Source organism: Apodemus sylvaticus, chromosome 1 (assembly GCF_947179515.1).
Source record: "Apodemus sylvaticus chromosome 1, mApoSyl1.1, whole genome shotgun sequence".
Taxonomy (NCBI): domain Eukaryota; kingdom Metazoa; phylum Chordata; class Mammalia; order Rodentia; family Muridae; genus Apodemus; species Apodemus sylvaticus.
In genome coordinates this window covers 34,132,607-34,152,663 of record NC_067472.1, presented here as the reverse complement: position 1 = coordinate 34,152,663, position 20,057 = coordinate 34,132,607, and positions in this window count along the sequence as shown.

The following is a 20,057-nucleotide window of genomic DNA, read 5'->3' as shown; positions in this document are numbered from 1 at the left end:
ATTTGGCTTTTGTTTAAAGCACCCAAACAAGTGACCTAATGAAGTGAACTGAACTCAGAAGAACTAGATTCCAGTCTGAAGCTTGCTCAGGTAAACCATCACATTTCCCCAAATCAGGTTTTCTTCTCAGATTGTAAGGCTGGGTGAATAAGTTATTCATTCTTATGTATTTATTGGGTCGATAAACCTTTAAGGTGGGCCCAGAAGCGTCAAGAAACAGAAAACATAATAGGGTGGTCTCCACTGTTACCGATGTCATAATAAAGTGACACAGGTGAGACTTGGCCTGAAGGACATTTTATAGTGAGTTAAATGCAGTGACGGGGGTGTGAACAGGTATTTTGGAATTAGCTACAAGGCATACTTAAGTCCCCTCAAGACTGGAGATGGGGGAGGATAGCTTCTTTGGAGATGGTGGTACAGGAGCTGAATTCAGAAGGCTGAGTAGGCATTCACCAGGCAAAGCAAGCTTAGGAATGAAGACATTCAGAAAGAGGAGACATCATGATTCGGGTGTGAAGGGAAGACAACCTCCTGTATCAGCGACTCGTGCTACTGCAGAAAGACTGTAAAGCAGAGAGAGGGAACAGAGGACACGAGAGAGACAACAACGGGAGCCAGAAGGCTTTGAGTGGCTTCACCCCCACTAGGTGCTAATTCATCAAAATTATGTAGTCAGTTTAGGCTCAGACCAAAACAATTTCAGAGTTTCTGCAATGTCTTATTCTAGCCTTCTTTGATTCAATTTTACCTTTGACACTGAAAACAATTCAAAGTATTCAATAGCATTTATTCTCTATCCCTCACCTTCCAAACGTTCACCACCACTAAATCAATATGGTGGTGCAATGCCCACTAAATCTATCTTCCTTTTTCCACCTCATATAACTGAACCAGGAAGGTTGTACATTATTTTTAATTTTTGTTTTTGCTTGTTTGTTTTTGTTTAAAAAATATAATGTTATGAATTAGTAAATTTTTGTCAAAGAAGTTCACAAAAACCCCAACTATAATTTTGGGTAAAGAATTCTCACTCAAATTTCTGTCTGTTTCCTAAGGCTAACTGTTCCCTTCTGCAATATAGGCCTAAGAACTATCTGAGTACTCTGCTTGCCTGGCCTCTTCTATCTAACATGTATAAGCTCTAGGTATTAAAAATGAGTTTTCTCTATCTCAGTCTCTGCTCCACAACCCCCTCCACCTCCTCCTTCCTTTACTTGGAAGAGTCTCCTATTAAGATGCAAATTCCTGAAGTGGAGTTCATTTTGCTATTATCTGATAATGGAAGTGTGAATTAACTGACTGTTAGACAGCCAGAGGAAATGGAAGTTTTACAGTAGTACCAGGTTGAGTGTCCACAGGTGGCATGGGCCCTGGGAGGCTGACAGGGAAGCCCCATAGCTCACTCATTCCTGCCTCCTCAGTGGAGAGAGCCATTTCAGCCTGGTGAATCTTTTCTGTAAAAACAATAAAAAGTCAGGAATTTCTCAATAAAGGGTCTCAGGTTTGAAAAAAAAAAGTCCCAAGCTACTAAATAGCAGGGCATTTTCCCAACCCAACTGCAGGAACATCTTCTTGGATAATAGTAGGATGCTTGTCTCACTGATGGGCTGGGAAATTGAACAGGAAATATTCTGAAGCTCTCTAAACAGAGGTACTGCCTTGAGATTGGAGCATCCAGTTACCCCTATCCTCCTGTAGGGAGGTAAACGCTCTCATTTGCCTTCAATGACCAGTTAAGAGATACTTTGTGACCTGCCAACATTAGAACACATTTCAGGATTCCAGAAGATGATGCATGGGGTCTGAACAAACTAGGGAAAGAGGGAGAGCTGCTCAAGAAGATAGACAGGGAGAAAGTATGCAGGGGGAACAGCGGCTTGAGCCTTCTGTCTGGAAAGGCCTTCCTGCAGGCTGCATACGTGGGTAGGGCAGAGCAAGCACCATTGACTACTTACTGGTCTTCTTCACTGCCCTGCTTGCCAACTTCCTGGACGGATGACATATGCAATTTCATGTGCCTAAAAGGGTCTCTCACTTGGTTCAATGCTCTGTTCTTCCCATGTGAAATTCTTGTGTGTGTGTTTTCTTCTTTGTCGGTGAAGCCCAACGGGATCACAGAGCATGAGTGCAGGACCCGACAAAGTGTGCTGCCCTTTTCTTGCACCTCAGTCGTCCATCATGTTCTGGGTATTCCATGAGCACAGGATGCTCCAGACCCAGCATATATGGAAATGCAGAAACTCAGAGCAAGCCGGGGCTAGCACAGGGTAGCCACTTCCTCCTGATGGAGTATCATTATCGTTGTCTTGAAGCCAAGCAGATGCCATGGTCCACTTGAGATCCTCATGCTCTCAGGATGTGCATGAGGATCAGTAGACATGAGGAGAACCTCTTCCAGAGAACTTCTCTGTGCTCCATCTCCCATCTCCAGACACTGCAGTTGCTGACGTTTAAGATACGACACTTCTTAGCAACTGCCTTGGAGTCATTAGTTTTCCAGAGACTGATAGGCTCACCAAGACATACTTAAACAGAATCTTTATTTCTTTCTCTCATTTTTCTGTCTCTTGGTGCCCTCTGTATTTAGGGTGACTTAAATTTCTCTATGTTCCCTCCAGAAGAGGCACCCAACAGCACATCTGTTTTGCTTGTGTCTTATAGTAAGCTGAGGCTCTAATGGTTACAGGAGGTCAGGCTTCCTGTCTGAGCAAGAACATACGGTGAGCAGAGAAACAGGACAACTATGAGGAGATGTATGCAGGGGAACACACAGCAGGAGATACAAGTTTACAAACCACACATCTGAGAAGATACGTGATTAATATAAAAACAAAAGGAAGTCAACTACGTGCTTATAGCATTAACACTGCTCATTTCCTCCTTTGCAACCAAGGGCCCTATTTACTTTGTAAAGGAACTCATGTCTAATGAATCTCTCCTCCTGTTGTACCTCTTTAAAATGTTCTTGAATTTTATTACTCGTCTCTGTGACTGTGTGTGTGTGTGTGTGTGTGTGTGTGTGTGTGTTTGTGTGTGTGTGTGTTAGTATGCATGCACATGCACGCACATGATTGTGGATATATAGTAATCAGAAGACACCTTGCTTGAGTTGGTTCTCTACCATGTGGGTTCCAGGAATCAAGGTTAAGTTGTTGGCCTTGGCGACAAGCACCTTTACCTACTGAGCCACTTACCAGTCCTGCCTCACCTCCCGACAACTATCTGAACAGTCCAAATAATTTTTAATATGTTTAAAACTTGTCAGACTGTTTCCTCTATTTCTTTCCAGCATGCTTCATATCAATCATCCTTAGTATTAGGCACACAGTAGGAAGAATATGGTATGGAAAACCAATTTGTGGGCATCAGGAAGTTGTTATTGAACTATTGGAAGGTGAACTTTGATTGAAAGACAACAGGTCCATTTTGTTTTTGATGGCTCCCATAAGGAAGTACATTTAAGCTAATACACTTGTGAAAAACTCAAAGAGAAGATGAAATCCATTGTCCTTAACACATTTGATTAACTATCACATATCATTATATTTCAATCTAAAGTTCACTGAAGCAATCTGACTTGTCAACAGCAAAATATCATACTTGTAGCATCTTGCCTTGGAATATAAGAAATTCCATATATTATAATTTGCTTCAAATCCAGCTGCTAGAGCCTCCAGACCCCATCGAATGGGGGTAATTTTGTTACATACTCTCTTAACTCTGAATTGTAAATCAAGAAGTAAATGAACAGAGGTCGGTGTGTATTCCACAGCTTATGGCACTGGGCCGTCCACTCATGGCTCAGACACCTGTAGACTCCATTACCAAACTACCAAGGATAGGTACAGAAAGGAAGGAAGGAAGGAAGGAAGGAAGGAAGGAAGGAAGGAAGGAAGGAAGGAAGGAAGGAAGGAAGGAAGGAAGAGAGAGAGGAAAGAAGGGAAGGAGGGAGGGAGGAAGGAAGGAAGGGAGGGAGGGAGAGAGGGAGAGAGGGAGGGAGGGAGGAAAGGAGGGAGGGAAGAAGAGAGGGAGAAAGAAAAAATGGGAATAAAAAGTATGTCTCCTTCCCTTAAGATACTTTCAGAAATTGGTACAGAAAACATTACTGACCTCTTAGCAAAAATCTAAACCTATTGCCACATTACCCATAAGAGACTGATAAATATAATTCTACAGTGTCAGCCCAAAGCAGAGTCACCAAGGAAAATCAGGAGAATGGAGGCCATACATATTATAATTTTAAGTCATTCATGGCAATTCTGCAAGGTTTCTCTTTTAAGTCAATCATTCTGACATGGGCCCTGATGTATATAATATTATAGGTCATCAATGGGTATTGATCAAATTGATTTATAAATTGTCACAACTTAAACTTACGTAATTTGCTAATTTGTCTAATACCTACTAGTTTTATGTGGTTATCCAGAAGCTAATAAAAACACAATTTAGTAGTAATGTAATAGTTTTTTTTTTATAAAAACAATCATACCCTCTTTGCAAACCATACGTCTGATACATACACCTGTCTTAGAAACTAGATTTGTTTTCTAGTGTCAAATGATATGACAAGTGACAAGCACAGCCAAGTATACATTGCCAACATTGGGGCACTTCGTGGAGGGCTTATTTAGGGATTATATTCACAATGGCGTATATTCAGAATTGTGCTGGGCTCAGGATATGGGTTTTCAGCCAGTGACCAGGTAAAAGGCAATGAGAGATGCTATGGACGACACAGCAGTTTGCTCTGTCTCTTTCTGAAGCCTGTTTCCCAGAGAGCCCAGCCTAGGACCAAATCTTTAAAAGGACACTTGCAAAATCTATCATATCTTCAGGCAATCTTTGCAAATCCCAGGCCACTTTTCCCTCTGTCCCTTGGCCTTCCCATTTCTACTTTATTTCTGCCTTCCTCTTCCCTACAGAGTTTGACCTCATCCACTGAACAGGAAGAGCAGCCTGGATGATTTTTACCTACTCATGGAGTGCAGAGTTTGTGAAACAGAGACAAAGGGAATGTAAACCATCTGCCATTATAGTTCCTTCTACTCCCAGTAGGCAAGTAAAACACCAATTTCTTTACGTGGTATTTTAATCACAGTTCATAAGGAAAGACCCTAATCTTATAGCTGTGAAACTGCTTTTAGATAACTATTATTTTGATATTAATTTATCCTATAGTTCATCCAAGAGTGCTCTATGCATCTTATATACACAAAGTATTAAGAAGGGGTACCTTTGCAGATTCTAAACTTCAGTAGTTTCCCATTTATTTTTGTTCTGATTTTGAATTTATGGCAAGCTGCTCTGAATTTCTATTAGTGGTAATGATATAAAGTAAAAATGTAAGTTAACATAAGGAAGATGTTAAGCACGAGCCACTTGGGCAAAATTAGAATCACATTTTAAAAGTTTATAGTTGGGTGAACTTGGAATGTAATCACTAATACCTCTAATTCTATTTCTTTGTTTATAAAATGTGGGCTTTGCATTAAATAATTCACACATACATAATAACTATTCAGTACTAATTGCTATAGCTCATATTAATCTTATTAATTTCGATAGGATTTCCATGAGCATTATTATAATATTTAGTGTGAGATCTATCTAGCTACAAAGAGAATATTTTTAAAAGATAGTAGGTTTTTTTTTTACAAAGATATATTTGCAAAGATATTAAAGACATCTTTATAAAGACATATTTTTAAAAAAGATGATAGTCTTCTAAACAGAAAAATTGGGACCTCAAGGATGACCTAAAAAATTTGGGATACCCAAGGCCAATCCATACGGTCTTTGCTGAATACATTATCATTTATCTATTAAGTGGAATCCTATGCACTCATTAAAAAAATAGAATTAGGGCTGGAGAGATGGCTCAGCGGGTAAGAACACTAACTGCTCTTCCGAAGGTCCTGAGTTCAAATCCCAGCAACCACATGGTGGCTCACAACCATCCGTAATGAAATCAGATGCCCTCTTCTGGTGTGTCTGAAGACAGCTACAGTGTACTTACATATAACAATAAATAAATAAATCTTAAAAAAAATAGAATTAGCTAGAAGGTAGGTATGATGAGAGACATGGAGTGAGGGGGATGGGTGATATCACAGAGGCATTCAAGTTAGAAAGACTTTATAGAGGAAGTGAAGGTGGACAGTATCTCGGGACTATGAAGTCAGCAGTCTGACCAATGAATGTCCAAGTAGCTCTGTGTAGTTGGAGTGTGATATGTATACTGGGACACAGCTAGATCTGAGTCTGGACTGGCTGGTGGCAGATTGTGGAGAGCCTAGGTGTGATTTTAAGTCAGGACATGGGATGCCATTGATGGCGTCAAGTAAGGCGGCAACTCCATCATCACAGTAGTCTTGAATGACGAGATCAGTAAGGGATGGTTACTTAAGGTGAGGTTGCCATCACAGTGTATACCAGAAATGGGGTCACAGTAGGGAGGCCCAAAGCAGCATGAACTATACAGGGCTGAGAAGCCACGGCTAACCTCCAGGTCTCTTAACTGTTAGAAAATGCAGAGAGACAAAAAGAAGACACAGTAACAATGATCTGTAATTCACTCTGTCTGAGGTGCTTACACAACATCTTAGAGTTCATTAGCCTATGTAAGCCTGTGCAGAAGACAGAAATAGAATGGTTGTGGTCTAAAGACAGAAATGGAATGGCTGTGGTCTGTCAACCTTGATAGCAACCTACATCAGTATATTTCAGTGATTACTTGCCTATCTTCTGTGCATGTGCATACAAGTACATGTATGTTTGTGTATGTGCATGCATATCTGTGGAGGCCAGAGAGAGGTCAACAACTTCAGATGTTATTCCTCAGAACCAATGCATATTTTTCTTTAAGAGTGTATTTATCAGCCGGGCGGTGGTGGCGCACACCTGTAATCCCAGAGGCAGGCGGATTTCTGAGTTCGAGGCCAGCCTGGTCTACAGAATAAGTTCCAGGACAGCCAGGGCTATACAGAGAAACCCTGTCTCGAAAAAACCAAATCCAACCCCTCCCCCCCCCAAAAAAGTGTATTTATTTTCGCAGGGCAGTGGTGGGGCATGCCTTTAATCCCAGAACTTGGGAGGCAGAGGCAGGTGAATTTCTGAGTTCAAGGCCAGCCTGGTCTATAGAGTGAGTTCCAGGACAGCCAGGGCAATGCAGAGAAAATTTGTCTTGAAAAACAAAACAAAACAAAAAACTAAAACAAAAATAGTATTGATTTATATGTTTATCTTGAGGCAGAGCCTCTCACTAGGATCTGGAGATCCCTGAATCAGCTTAGCTGGGTGTCTAGTATGTCCTAAGTCAGGATTACAAGCATGTACAGCCTTTGCTGATGTATATTCCGAACTTGGGTCCTCCTGCTTGCAAGCATTTTCCCAAGCAAGTGCCTCCCAAGCCGTGACAAAGTCTCATCACAGATGAGCCAGTTGTGTGAGTGTCCTTTCTGCCTTGTGCTGTCCCTTCCCCCAGAGCTGATCTACCTACTTGGAGGCTAATTCACTCTCTAATTCAGCTCACTTTTCAGACTCCTCGGCTATGTATTGGTTGCTGGTCCAGTCTCCTCCACCGGATCAAAATTGCACAGCAAGCTCTACCAGGCATTCCAGGGAGAGTTCTGAAATGCTAGTCCCATTCTGAGAGCCCATGGGCCTGTTTGGATGGAGTATCAAAATAAAAGAAACTCAAAAATGCAGAGCAAAGTACTCCTTCTTATACCTTGCTCATTGGATTTGCAGAAACTCGGTTTTGTGCTGAAGGGTGGAGTGTTTTCAAAGCTGCAGTAAAATCGAGGAGCCCCCTTTAAAAGAGGCCAGATACTTTAGAGTCAGAGAAACAGTGGCATGCCTGTGAGGCTTACAATAATACTTGGCTTCGCCTGGTGTTGAAAGTGACCAAAACTAATCAGGTCCAGGAGAGCATTCCACAAAGCTGCTTTTCTGACTCTCTGCCTCTGCCCTGCTTGCTTTTGCTGCGAGCAGATTGCTGGAGCTGGTGCCAACTCTACATTGCTTAATAATAATTCTCATTAGCATGCTGCCTTGGATGTGTATCGCAGAGCAAAATTTAGCTTTTCCTTGGTGTGAATCAAGAGAGGAGCATGAAATTCTAAGCTGAAGCGAAGGAAGGCTTTAAGGACCTTGGACGGGGGTTACATTTGCACAGAGTAGCTGCCCTCTTTGGCCCCCCATCAGGGGGCAGGGAGACAAAGCGGGATTTTACTCCCAAATGGGGAGCTTTGTGCTCCTTCTCCCGCTCCACTTGCAGCCTCTGAGATGCCACTTGTTTGTGCCTTGCTGTTGAATAGTCTGATACATTCCAAAGACCCAGGGCCTGTCCCAGCCCAGTGCCCCGTGGAGTGAATGCTCCCAGCTCTGGCCTTTGAATCTACCCAGCACCCAGTGTACCTGCCGGTTCATGACTTTCCTGAGGTCGCTCGCATTAGCCTTGGTTACGAAAGTGAACAAGAGGCTGTTTACTCTCCTGCAGATGCCAGGGTGACTTGAACGGCACTCGGAGGAGACACGCACAACCTTGCACATTCACAGCCTGTTTAACAGGGGCCGTATTCCCCACCATGGCTTTCACATGCCATCTGCTGTCACATGGTCCCACGTGCCAGGTCCTTAAAGATATGTATTCAATCACTCCCCTCCTCACCCCTCCTTTAGGAATGGCAAATTGAAGACAACTTTAAGCAAGGTTTCACACTGAAGGAATTATGTGCATATCAAACGTATTGAATTAAAAGAAGATTTTTTTTTAATTGTCATTCCCGGCTGCAAAGTGGCAATCAGACACCCTCATGAAAATTTTAGAGAAGTTATCAGACTCAGTGGGTAGCAGAAAAGACACCACTAAAAAAGTAATCTTTTTTGTGTGTGAATCTACTTGCCAAAAGAATGACAACTACCAGAACAAGAATTGGAAGGAAACAGTCCAAGGTATTTTATAATTCTCTACTCCCTTTTCCTTCGGTGCTGGGGATGGAACTCAGGGCTCCACGCACACTGCGAAGCCACTGAACTGCTGAGCTGCACCCCCAGCCTCCCATAATTTCCATTCTCCTGTTGGCCTGTGCGCCCTTCCTCTGATCTGGTATAGAGCTGCGCTCAGTGGTAGAGGAGAGATACTTTCTGAAAGGGTTCAGGGGACTGGTACAAAGCGTACCAGGAACAAATGAATTAGCACATCCTGTCACGGTTCGCTCTTGAATGATGGCGCCTTCTTTGTTAATTGAAAAGAAATGTAAAACAGGAGAAAAGGCAAAAGGGAAGGAAACGAAACAAACAAACAAACAAAAATATGAAATAGAAAAGATTCCGGTGCTCCCGCTCCTCCATGACCTGTGACAGCGCACTGTAATGTCTCCAGGCCGTCCATCCATCTTCATGTACTGTTCTGATGCTGTCTGTGGGGCGCCTAGGATGGGAGGCTGGAGAGACGGTCTGTAATTGAAAGTTCTTTCAGGGGAGGTGTTCTATCAGGCCTGCTAAGGGAGTCAGCCGCACCTGCCGGCTTTTTTATGCAAAGCATAAAGAAATTGAATGGTGCTATTTCTTTTATAATCTCTCAGCGGAAATACAGTTTTCAAAATTATCGATAAGATGTACCAGTCGGACCAAGGTTTTTAAAATGAAACTGCAATCTATAGCTTGTTTTAGGCTAGTGGATTGTGTCCAGCTTCTCTGACAGGCTCTGGACAATCCCTATAACTTGAAACCATATATGAATTCCTAAGTTGCTGCCCTGGTGGCTCTCAGGGAGGACCCGCATTTCAGATATCACATCGCTCAGCCATAGATACTGTACCACTGGTCCATATGTCTGTTCTTTTAAGACGATTTAGTCTCTTGTTATGAATTGCTTAGAAGACACACAGGCTATTTAGGAACTAAGGAACAGAGATGAGAAGAGAGTATTTTAACCAGCATAGACGTTATCTGAGCACCACTGCACATTTCTGAGTACAGCTCCAGTAGGGTTGTTCAGCTGTCTTTGTCTTGAAGGCCATTATCATGGGGACACACAGACTTCACCGCCAGCCTGCTTGACTCTTAATTCCATGGACAGGGAGATCCCTGAAGGCAGGCATGTGTCTGTGCCTTTTCCAGTTCAAACACTGTTGAGTCTCACTGCCCATCCAGAGTTCGTTCGTAGGCAAAAGGATAAGGAACATTTCTGGTTGGATTCAACCAGGAGGGGGGAAACATACCGGCTCAGGTTTTGTACTTAGATAGACATCTTTCCACTATTTTTATGTGGCTGTATTGTAAGTCCTATTGGAGGTGGAAAATGTTATCAGCACCCGAGCATCCTCGCAGGCCCTATACAACAGAACTCACTAAACTGAGAGGATTTCTGTGGGAGTCTCAACTTGTTGTTTCAGCCTTACTAATGAAGTTGACAAGCATCTCCAGGTTTTGTCACCTAGTAGCACACCATGCACTCCCAAAATTACCATCAACCTGTTCTTCAGAAGTGGTCACATGACCCAGACCTGTCCTATGCCCCTGGTCCAATCAGAGTGTTGTCCTGGGATTGTTGCATACACCGGAGAGCAAAGTCTTCTTGCTCAGTGAGGCGTTGCCTGTGGTCCTGTTCCCTTCCAGATAAAACGTAGGAAGATTGTCTACCTTGTGGTAGACAAGCAGTGGCAATGACAACCACTGTCAGAGAAAAGCCCAGCAGAGCTCTCGGTCCTGTTCAGTTCCCAGCCTGGCTTCTTTAGGCCCTCGATCTGTTCCTGGTGATTTTGACTGCCCGATACCGATCCCAAGAGTTGGTGGTGAGTTTTTGTGGCCTGCAGTGTCCCTCTTAACAGTAGAAAGGAAAGTCTATGGCCAACACACACTTCCAGTGAAGTGAAGGATCAGTCTCTCTCCAAGGCTGGAATTAATTACCCGGGAGGAGACACAGCGCTTTCTCAAGAGCACCTGGTAACAAGAGGAACTAATCTGGGTGCTGCTGCCCAGTAGTTTTTCACAGTAGTTCCCCAATTCCTTTCTCCTATGATCTTATCCTCCATGCTGAGGAGAGAGGGTGGTGGGTAACACTCCAGAAGGCAGCAGAGGGGAGAATGGAAGTTTGTGTAAAAGCTGATGGCTGACTCTCAGCCCAAGGTTTGGGGCCCGGTCTCTCTGACTGTTTTTCCTGTAAGGGCCACCTTAGAGAATTCACACAATGAATTCCAAACCATAGGGAGCACAAGAGAATCCTTTGTGAAGGATATGAGGCATCTTCCTGAGATAGAGGCTCAGCTTCCGGGTAGGCTCCCCTTATTGCCCTAAGAGATGGGGGTGGAGGTAAGGAAAAGAGAGAAGGGGAACAGAAAGCTAAGGCCCTGGGGCCAGTTGCCCCAGGAGCAGGCTGAGGTAGGGGTTAAGCTGAGGTTGGAAAATCACCACCAACGTTAATATTCCAGCATGCTTCACTATGACGTGATGGGACAAAGGCCAAACAGAGCCAAAGCAACTTGCTGGGACTTTATTTAGGAAGTCCAAGGAAGCCAGGGCTCTGCATGCCCTCCAGGTTTCTCATTGGTACCGATAGACTAAGTCCAATGACTCCTTATATGAGAAACTGCTAATCTGGAACATCTCCCTTCAAATCCTGGACTCCATGTACACGTCCACATCGCATCTTTTTTTTTTAACAGTACACCAGGTAAGGTAACATTCTCTATCCTATTGCAATGCTGACATCTTATCAATATTTCAAAAATGTGAGATTCCGGGGAGTAACTGTTTGTATCAAATGCTCGCTTTCTGCACACGTCTGCAATTTTGTGCTATGCATCTGAAATCTGACAAATGATATTCTGGACCCAGGCAATGACTACTGAGGCTGGAAGGAAAAAGATTCTAAGCCCTGATGTCCGTGTTTCCTCTAAGTGCATTTTAATTGAGGAGAGTGTGGTTTGGGAGCCGGACTGAGCAGCAGCAGAATGTATGGGAAGTGATAAGTTCATTTCTTCACATAAAATGTACATCAGGGGAAAAAATAAACAAGACGAACTCAAAATACTGCAGCAAATGTTGGGCTGAAATACTGCCAGGTGTGGAGGTGTAGAAAAATGAACACACATTTTGGTGGCAAGGCACAAAACTGTTTAAATCCTTCTGCAGAAGTTTCAGAGGACTATAATTTTGGCATGGATCTATGAGCACAGTTACCAGGTTTACCGTGTAGGCATGCCAATGGGCTCTGTAAGGATTACCTTGTCCAGCCTCAGATATTGCACAACTCCTCAAAACATCACCTTCACATATGCCAAAGGAGAAAGAAGTCAGAACATTTCTGCATACAAAAAGAAAAAAAAAACCAACTCAGAAGGTATGGATTCTGCTTATGTGGTTGCAAGCTTGTGCTCGCTTCACAAAGTAATATTCTTACAAAGGACTCAAGTAGATATATTTGGGTACATGCAAATATGTGTGTATATATGTATATATATACATATATAAAGAGTTTAGCTCACTATAAAATGTAACATTGATAACTTCTTCTCATCATTGATGCTGAAGAAAAAGTCTGAGATGGGAGAATCCAGGCTACCCTTTGTGATGGTAACCTCCATCTTTCAAATGATAGAATCTAAAATCTAAAATGTGTTCTCCCTAAAATGATTTGTAAAAGATAGGGATAGATACTTGCATACCCAGCGTATGTATTCTAAAATTAAAGAAGTCCTGTAGTCATAACCCTTGTTACTTCTGGTTGATGGTACCCTGCTACCTGTGCGGTGTTCATGGCTGTCTCCAGTGTTTAGTAAAAGAACTGAAGGTCGGTAGAGTGGCATGAGGCCTGGGGTTCATGCATTCTCATGTTCCTCACATCCTTACTGTCTTTCTTTTTGTGTGTGGGGGGGTGCAGTTCGAGACAGGGTTTCTCTGTGTAGCTCTGGCTGTCCTGGAACTCACTCTGTAGACCAGGCTGGCCTAGAACTCAGAAATCTGCCTGCCTTTGCCTCCCAAGTGCTGGGATTAAAGGTGTATGCCACCACTAGCTGGCTCCTTTGGTCTTTCTAACCAAAGGCTCAAAACCTGACCACAGACACATGCAAGGAAGACACTCACCTGCCCCACACTGATCTAAACACTAGCAGTGACATGGATTTCATCAGGCAGGATTTCCAAATGCTGAAATGTTATTTTGAAAAAAAATAGAAAAAAGCAGATTTTAGAACACTAATAGGAAACAAGGAGCAATGCCCTAGTAAAGCAGTTAGAGAAATGTCTTTGAGTTTGTTCAAAGTTTTCTCCTTCACCCCTTCCCAAACTGAAAAGTTTATCTACTATATATACTTGTGTGTGTTGTGTGTACATGTATGTATGCATGTATATATATATATATATATATATATATATATATATATATATATATATATATATATATATGTAAACACACACACATACACAAACCACACACACATGTGCCAGACTCTTACCAGCTTCTAATCTTTACCGTAGTGCTCACAGAGAGGTGTTATCATAATCTGAGAGGTGACAAAATGGAAGGGAGGTCTTGCACGCGATTAATCAATGAGTGAAGCAGGACTGTAAACCAGCCATCTCAGGCCCAGAGAACCGACATTTCTGTCTGCCTATTGCTCCCACACTGTCATGCGGGAGAATTGTCATGAAGATAATTTCTGGATCCATCCTGTGGTAGAGTCAATGACAGTGACCAGGACTTGGGATAAGCACAAGGAGGACAGAAAGGTAACAGATTTAAGAAAGACTATAGAGATAGCTCCTTCCAAAAGAAAGATGTTTTGAGAGTTTGCTAGTCCTTTGATTTAGCCTGGAACTGTCCCTGACTGTCAAGTAATGAAGTAATGAGTCTGTTCGGCACACATTTATCAGAGGTTTGTTATATGTTGAGCACTATACTTAGGTCTTAGGAACAGTCTTCACTCGTATGTCATTCATGTAATGATTCTCAAACTGTCACACTCACAATATTCTGAACACTTCTGACAAGTTCTGATGGCTATGACACACCTCTAAGCAACTTGGATTCACTTCTTGTGGCGGTTTGAGTCCCTTTAGGAGCCATTTGCATGCTTGGTCCCCAGTGGATAAGGTGTTTGAGAAGGTTTAGGAGGGTGTCTTGGAGGAGGTGGGTCACTGTCCCAGAGTTTCTGTCTCTCCGTCTGTCTCTGTCTTTCTCTCTGCCTCTTAGTTTGTTGCCTACAGATCAGGATGTAAAGCTCTCAGCTACAGTTCCAATGCTATGCCTGTCTGCTTCTCACTCTGATGATCATGGACTCTTAAACTATAAGCAAGCCCCTAATTAAATGCTTCCTTTGATAAGAGTTGCCTTGGTCATGGTGTCTTTTCACAGCAATAAATCCATAACTAAGCACTTGCTCTTGAGTGACATCTAGATATTAACTTTTCAAAAACTCTGAAGCTTGGTGATTAAAATGTAGAGTCAGATCTGAGTTCCTGTTTATGGGGTGAGGTAACTCAGGAATAGTAGAGTGGAGATGAATTTTATAGGCAGAATACTGAGCTGTTATAGAGTTTATACAAATATTGTTATTATTATTTGCTATTTCTTGATGTGACATATAAAAGACTGAGAAACCCTGAAATAGCTACCAACCAGTTCATTTTGCTAATGATGCTCCATGCATCCTAACTTGTAAATGAACATGGATTGTGCCTGCATGTACATGTATGTGCATGCACATAGCTGCCTCTGAAGAGTCAACAAGAAATCTGAACCACAATCTGGAGCACTTGTTCAAAGTAAAAAAAAATGCAGAATTTCCCTCAGTAGAGCAAATATAACTGATAAAATCAGAACACAAAGAGGTATCGTAGAAGCTGTCTTCCCGTGCAATCTCTTCTGTCTCTGGAGAGAGGCAGCTACTTCAAATCACAGAATAAGACAGGGATGGAGTTTGGCACAGAACCCACTCTTTCAGACATTTCTGGGTAGCTTGACTGTAGAACACATCCCTGAATAGGATGCAACATTTAATTGCATCCAGTACAAAATTAAATGCTACATCCCAGTTATATCTTTACGGCACACCACCCCACAACGGACACCTCTCCTGTCTTCACTCCAGACTCTATATAGTAGGTAAAGTGACAGTTCAAGAAGTAGACATTCAAGGCACAGGATCTCCAGAGGGGCTGATTATTTCCTTAGGATCCACACAGACACAAAAGGAAGAAAAATGACACATGAGGTTTTCCCCAGGTAGATAAAGTGCCAAGCGCCTGCCAACCTTTCTTTCCTCTCCCTGGGCTGCCTCCCTGGTCCCTCTGCCTCCTGCTGTTTTCATTGCTATCATTATTTCTGTTTCTCTGAGGATAGAGAGTGCTGGCAGCCCACTCTGTCCTTCTTGCACACTCGCCGGCTCGCTGTCATCTGAAGGTTCTCTCAGCTCCCTTCCATCTAGCTCAGCTCATTTCTTCCTCCAGCTTCTACATGATTCCTCCTTCTGGCTGCACAGCTCACCATCCTATCAGTCACTCTGCCAGGCCTGTTATTGCTGCTGCTGTCCCCTGCTGGTTCTGTGGCTTTAATCACCACCATTTCCAGAGGAATCTCTAGCTGCCCTGATTACAAGATTCTGGTCCTCCACCCTGATCTTGTTTGATGGGACTTTACTAACTGGGCTGACAACACATACTGGCTGGAGACACTTGTTCCTATCTGCTGCTCCCATCTATTCCCAAGATGATACCCCAGTCCTTTGCCCACCCCACACCCCTTTGCTACTTTACCTTTCTTCAGGCTCTTCCTTGACATGCTAGTCCCAGATTGTCAGTCTCTTCAACTGTTTGATAACTATTGTGACATAGTATTGTTGACTCTAAGGGCTTTGGCCTTACTATCTGGCTGAAACCTGCCACAACAGTAGGTATGTGACCTCAGGCAAACCATTGACCTTTTTGCTCTCTAATAAAGGGATAATAATATTATAAAAAGGATAATGCTATTAATTCACTCATAGTGTTATGGGTATCAAATGGGATGGTGCATGGGAAGCACACAGCATACATCGACTGTAGATCAGCAACTGCTCGCTGACACCAGCTGCTATTATTCGAGTATAACTATCGACTATCTGTTTACAGATCCTTCCATCTCTACATAGTGGACCACTATTATAAAAGCCTGGGAAATGTAGTCTGTGGTTCTTGGATATTTTATTGACAAACTGTGAGAGGAAGAATAGATATTGGAGAACTTAAGTGACCTCTGTCAGAAATTCAACATTATTTCAATGAGAAGAGAAGGCCATATATGGGAATGCCTAGGAGCTGCTCTGCCCCTCTTCAGCTAAATCTGCTCATCTTAAATATTAACTCCACTCAAAACCAAGAGTGGGCCAATTCTTTTATCTTCTGGCAGGGTCAGTTATCACATCATTTGTTCATCTCTCAGTAATTTTACAGACTATAGTCTATTTAAACAGTATATATCAGTATAAATCAACATGACACCTTACTGACTACATCCTATAGTTGTGAAGCAGGTGATTTGAGCCAACCCCTTTGTAAAAGACAATGAAAGAAGTTGATGTATAAGAAGACAATCCTAAAAGCATAAAAGAAGGCAAGACATTGGAGAAATTTGGGGTAAAATATATAAGAAAATATGGGAAAGGAGGAACATAGGCCTCAAAATAGATTTCTCTTCTTGAGGACTTTTGTCAAGTCTGGCGGAGGGGCTACAGTGCTAAACAGCCATTGGTGTTATTCTTTGACTAACCTATAAGCTGAAAACTAAAATGTTCTGGGGTAAATCCCTCTAAGGTGAGAACATGGCTGCATATCTATCTATCTATCTATCTATCTATCTATCTATCTATCTATCTATCTATCATCTATCTATCTATCTATCTCTATCATCTATCTATCTATCATCTATCTATATCATGTATCTATCATTCTCTATCATCTATCACCTTCTTTCTTCATTCCTTCTTTGCTTCCTTCCTTCCTTCCTTCCTTCCTTCCTTTCTTTTCTCTGAGATCTCTAACTGTCTATCTTCAAGGATACGTAATAAACCCAGGGCCTTGTCCAAGTAAGGCATACGAGCTTTACAACATCCCCAATTTAAGCCACGCTACTGCTATGAGGAATTACTTCAAGTACACCCATCTTGCATGAGCTTGTAACAAGTTATGCATCACTTTGCATCATTTCATGGTACAAGTAAACTCCAACTTTGAAATGATAATATTCCTGGAATGATAACACACTTGAAATAGCTCCTTGGAATAGAGATATCATTTCACCAGACCTAAAAGCTTCTTCCAGATAGTTTGGAAGCTATAACATCCAGCATGTGATGACGAAAACCTGCTAGGCTATGGAACAACAGGACATGGTTGGAGGGTGAGTCATAGGAAGGACAGAAATCCCAGCAAGCTGTACCCAACACATAAGTTATCTCGTTTGTCAGATATGCTGCACAAAAGAGCTTGGCTTCCTTCATTATGGAATGCATTATAATTCTGAAAATATTGGAAGTAAGCTAGAAACTCCACAGTTTCATGTAGCATAACAAGAAAAACAAAACTTCAAAACTCCAGTTCTTAAAAAACTTAATTTGAAAGAGAAATATGAAGAATGGATTGAAAATAGAAGAAAATCCAGTTGTGTAGTGGTGGTACATGCCTTTAATTCCAGCACGCAGGAGGCAGAGGCAGGCGGATCTCTGAATTGGAGGTCACCTGGTCTACAGAGAAAACTTCTGGGACAACCACCCCATCTCAAAACAAACCAAACAAAGAAGACCCTTAAAAAGAATAAAACAAAGCAAAACAAAATTCAATGATATGTGTTCAATAAGGAACAATGTGTAGAAAGGATACAGAAAGTTCACAGGAAAAATTTTTTTTTCAAATGCTCCCAGGAAGGAATGAACCATGGCCAGGACTATTCCAGTGTAGTCAGCATGGCCTTAGGAGCAATGTACAGTGTTTGTACACTTTTTGTACACGTTTAGAGCAATGTATATTGATAAAACATCCTATTTAGTATAAAAATTACAAGTTGAGATGTGCAAGTGGCCAGGAACATGGCCTCAGAACACAGAAAGCCAAGCACTGAAATCATTAAAGTAAAAAAAAGCCAAACAAACAAACACACAAGTCTATAAGCATTATGGGAGGCTTTCAGTTCACAGCTAGGTAACACATGGACTAAAGCTCCTGAGAGATGAGTAATATAAATGATTTAAGAACATATTCTGTTCTGAAGTAACAGAAATGGTGAGAGAGAAAAAGTCTTACTATGTAGCCCTGGCTAGACCAGAACTCACTACATAGACCAAGCCAGCCTGGAAGTCAAGAGATCCTTGACTTACATGTGCTGGAATTAAAGGCATGTACTCCCATTCTGGGTCCAACCTACACATAAACATACATTCTTTTGAAGCATGGAGCCCCTAATCCAATAACATGATTCCATATGTTAATAAAAAACATAAAATTTCCCAGACTTTTGGAAACTGAGAGATACACTAACAAAGAATTCATAAGAGAAAACAAAACAAACAAACACAAATAAAAACAGGCCAGATGGTGGTGACTCTTGCCTTTAATCTCAGCACTTGGGAGGCAGTGGCAAGTATATCTTTATGAGTTCAAGGCCAGCCTGGTCTACAGAGCTAGCTGCAGGAGCTACACAGAATATCCCTATCTTGCAAACTAAACCAAACCAAACAAAGTAAATGATAATCAGAGAACAAGTCAAAACTTCTGGGGTGTAGCTCACACAGCAGCTTAATAAATATGCTAGAAAAGAAGAAAAGCCTAATTTATAAATCAGTGCTTTAGAGCATCTACTCTAGAGACAGAAAGATAAACTGAGATAAACCAGAAGGCACGATGATAAAAGCAGTGCCTGAGCAAGAAAACACACACGTGAGACGATGAAGATGATGGATAAAGCCACAAATTGGTCCTGTGAGCAGGAGATAAAACAGAAATCCCCGGTGAGATTGGTGTAGGGAACGAAGAACATTACTGGATATTGGCCGTGAAAAGCAAGTCCTTGCTATAGATTCTATGATGTTAAGTTAAAAAGCAGGCTTTCTGTCAAGGCTTTCAGAGGGAGAAATTGCTAGGCAAAATTACCTCATCGTTAAAAAACCAGAGACTATGAAAAGACCCTCAAACCCGATCCAGCGCTAAAATACTTCCCAGGAGAAGAGTGGAGCCAGCAAGAGCCAAAGGGGACGCGAGGGACCGCGAATGCGCATGCTCACAATGCATTCTGCGCATGCGTGTACAGAAAGTATAGACTTATTCTAGATTCACCCAGGGAGTTTCACTGTTGTGTTTGCCAAGTGTCTAAGGATGAAACTATTATAGGCTTAAAAAAGAAAAAGAAAAAGAAAAAAAGAACTTCTAAAACATAAAATGCAGGATGCAGTCCCAAAATTACTGTGTAAGACCAGAATAACCTGATAACAGACACTGACAAGTGTAGAAGGAAAAGGGGGATCAGCCAGCCATTCTCACACAAGACACAGATGCCGCTTCTAAATAAAATATAAGCATTCTGATCAACGCTTACATCCCAAAGAATGGGAGGGACGCTGTCACCAAGTTGAATATCCACTCATAAAACAGGAGACTTGAGAGCATTCTCACGTTCCTGGAGCCATATGCAGGAAGCATCACCTGTGTAACGTTCTCTGAGAACAAAGTTGAAATTTCCCCTCTAGCCACATCAGTGGCCATGTCTATCCAATATTTCACCTATGGTTCATTTAAATTTATTATTGTTGTGCATGTCAGAGTGTATGTGTAAGCACATCACGGTTGATATGTAGAGGCCAGAGCACGACTTTGTGGAGTCTTTTCTCCTACCATTACATGGATTCTGGGTACTAAACTCAGTTCATCAGACTTCAGTGGCAAGTAGTTTAACACTGAGCCATTTTGAAAGCCCTCCTTTTGTTTTTTAAAAATTACTTGGCAATATTTTCATACAAGACAAAGGAGAAAAAAAGAAGGAAAAATATAAGAGGAAAGCAGAATTATTTACAGAAGAATATAAA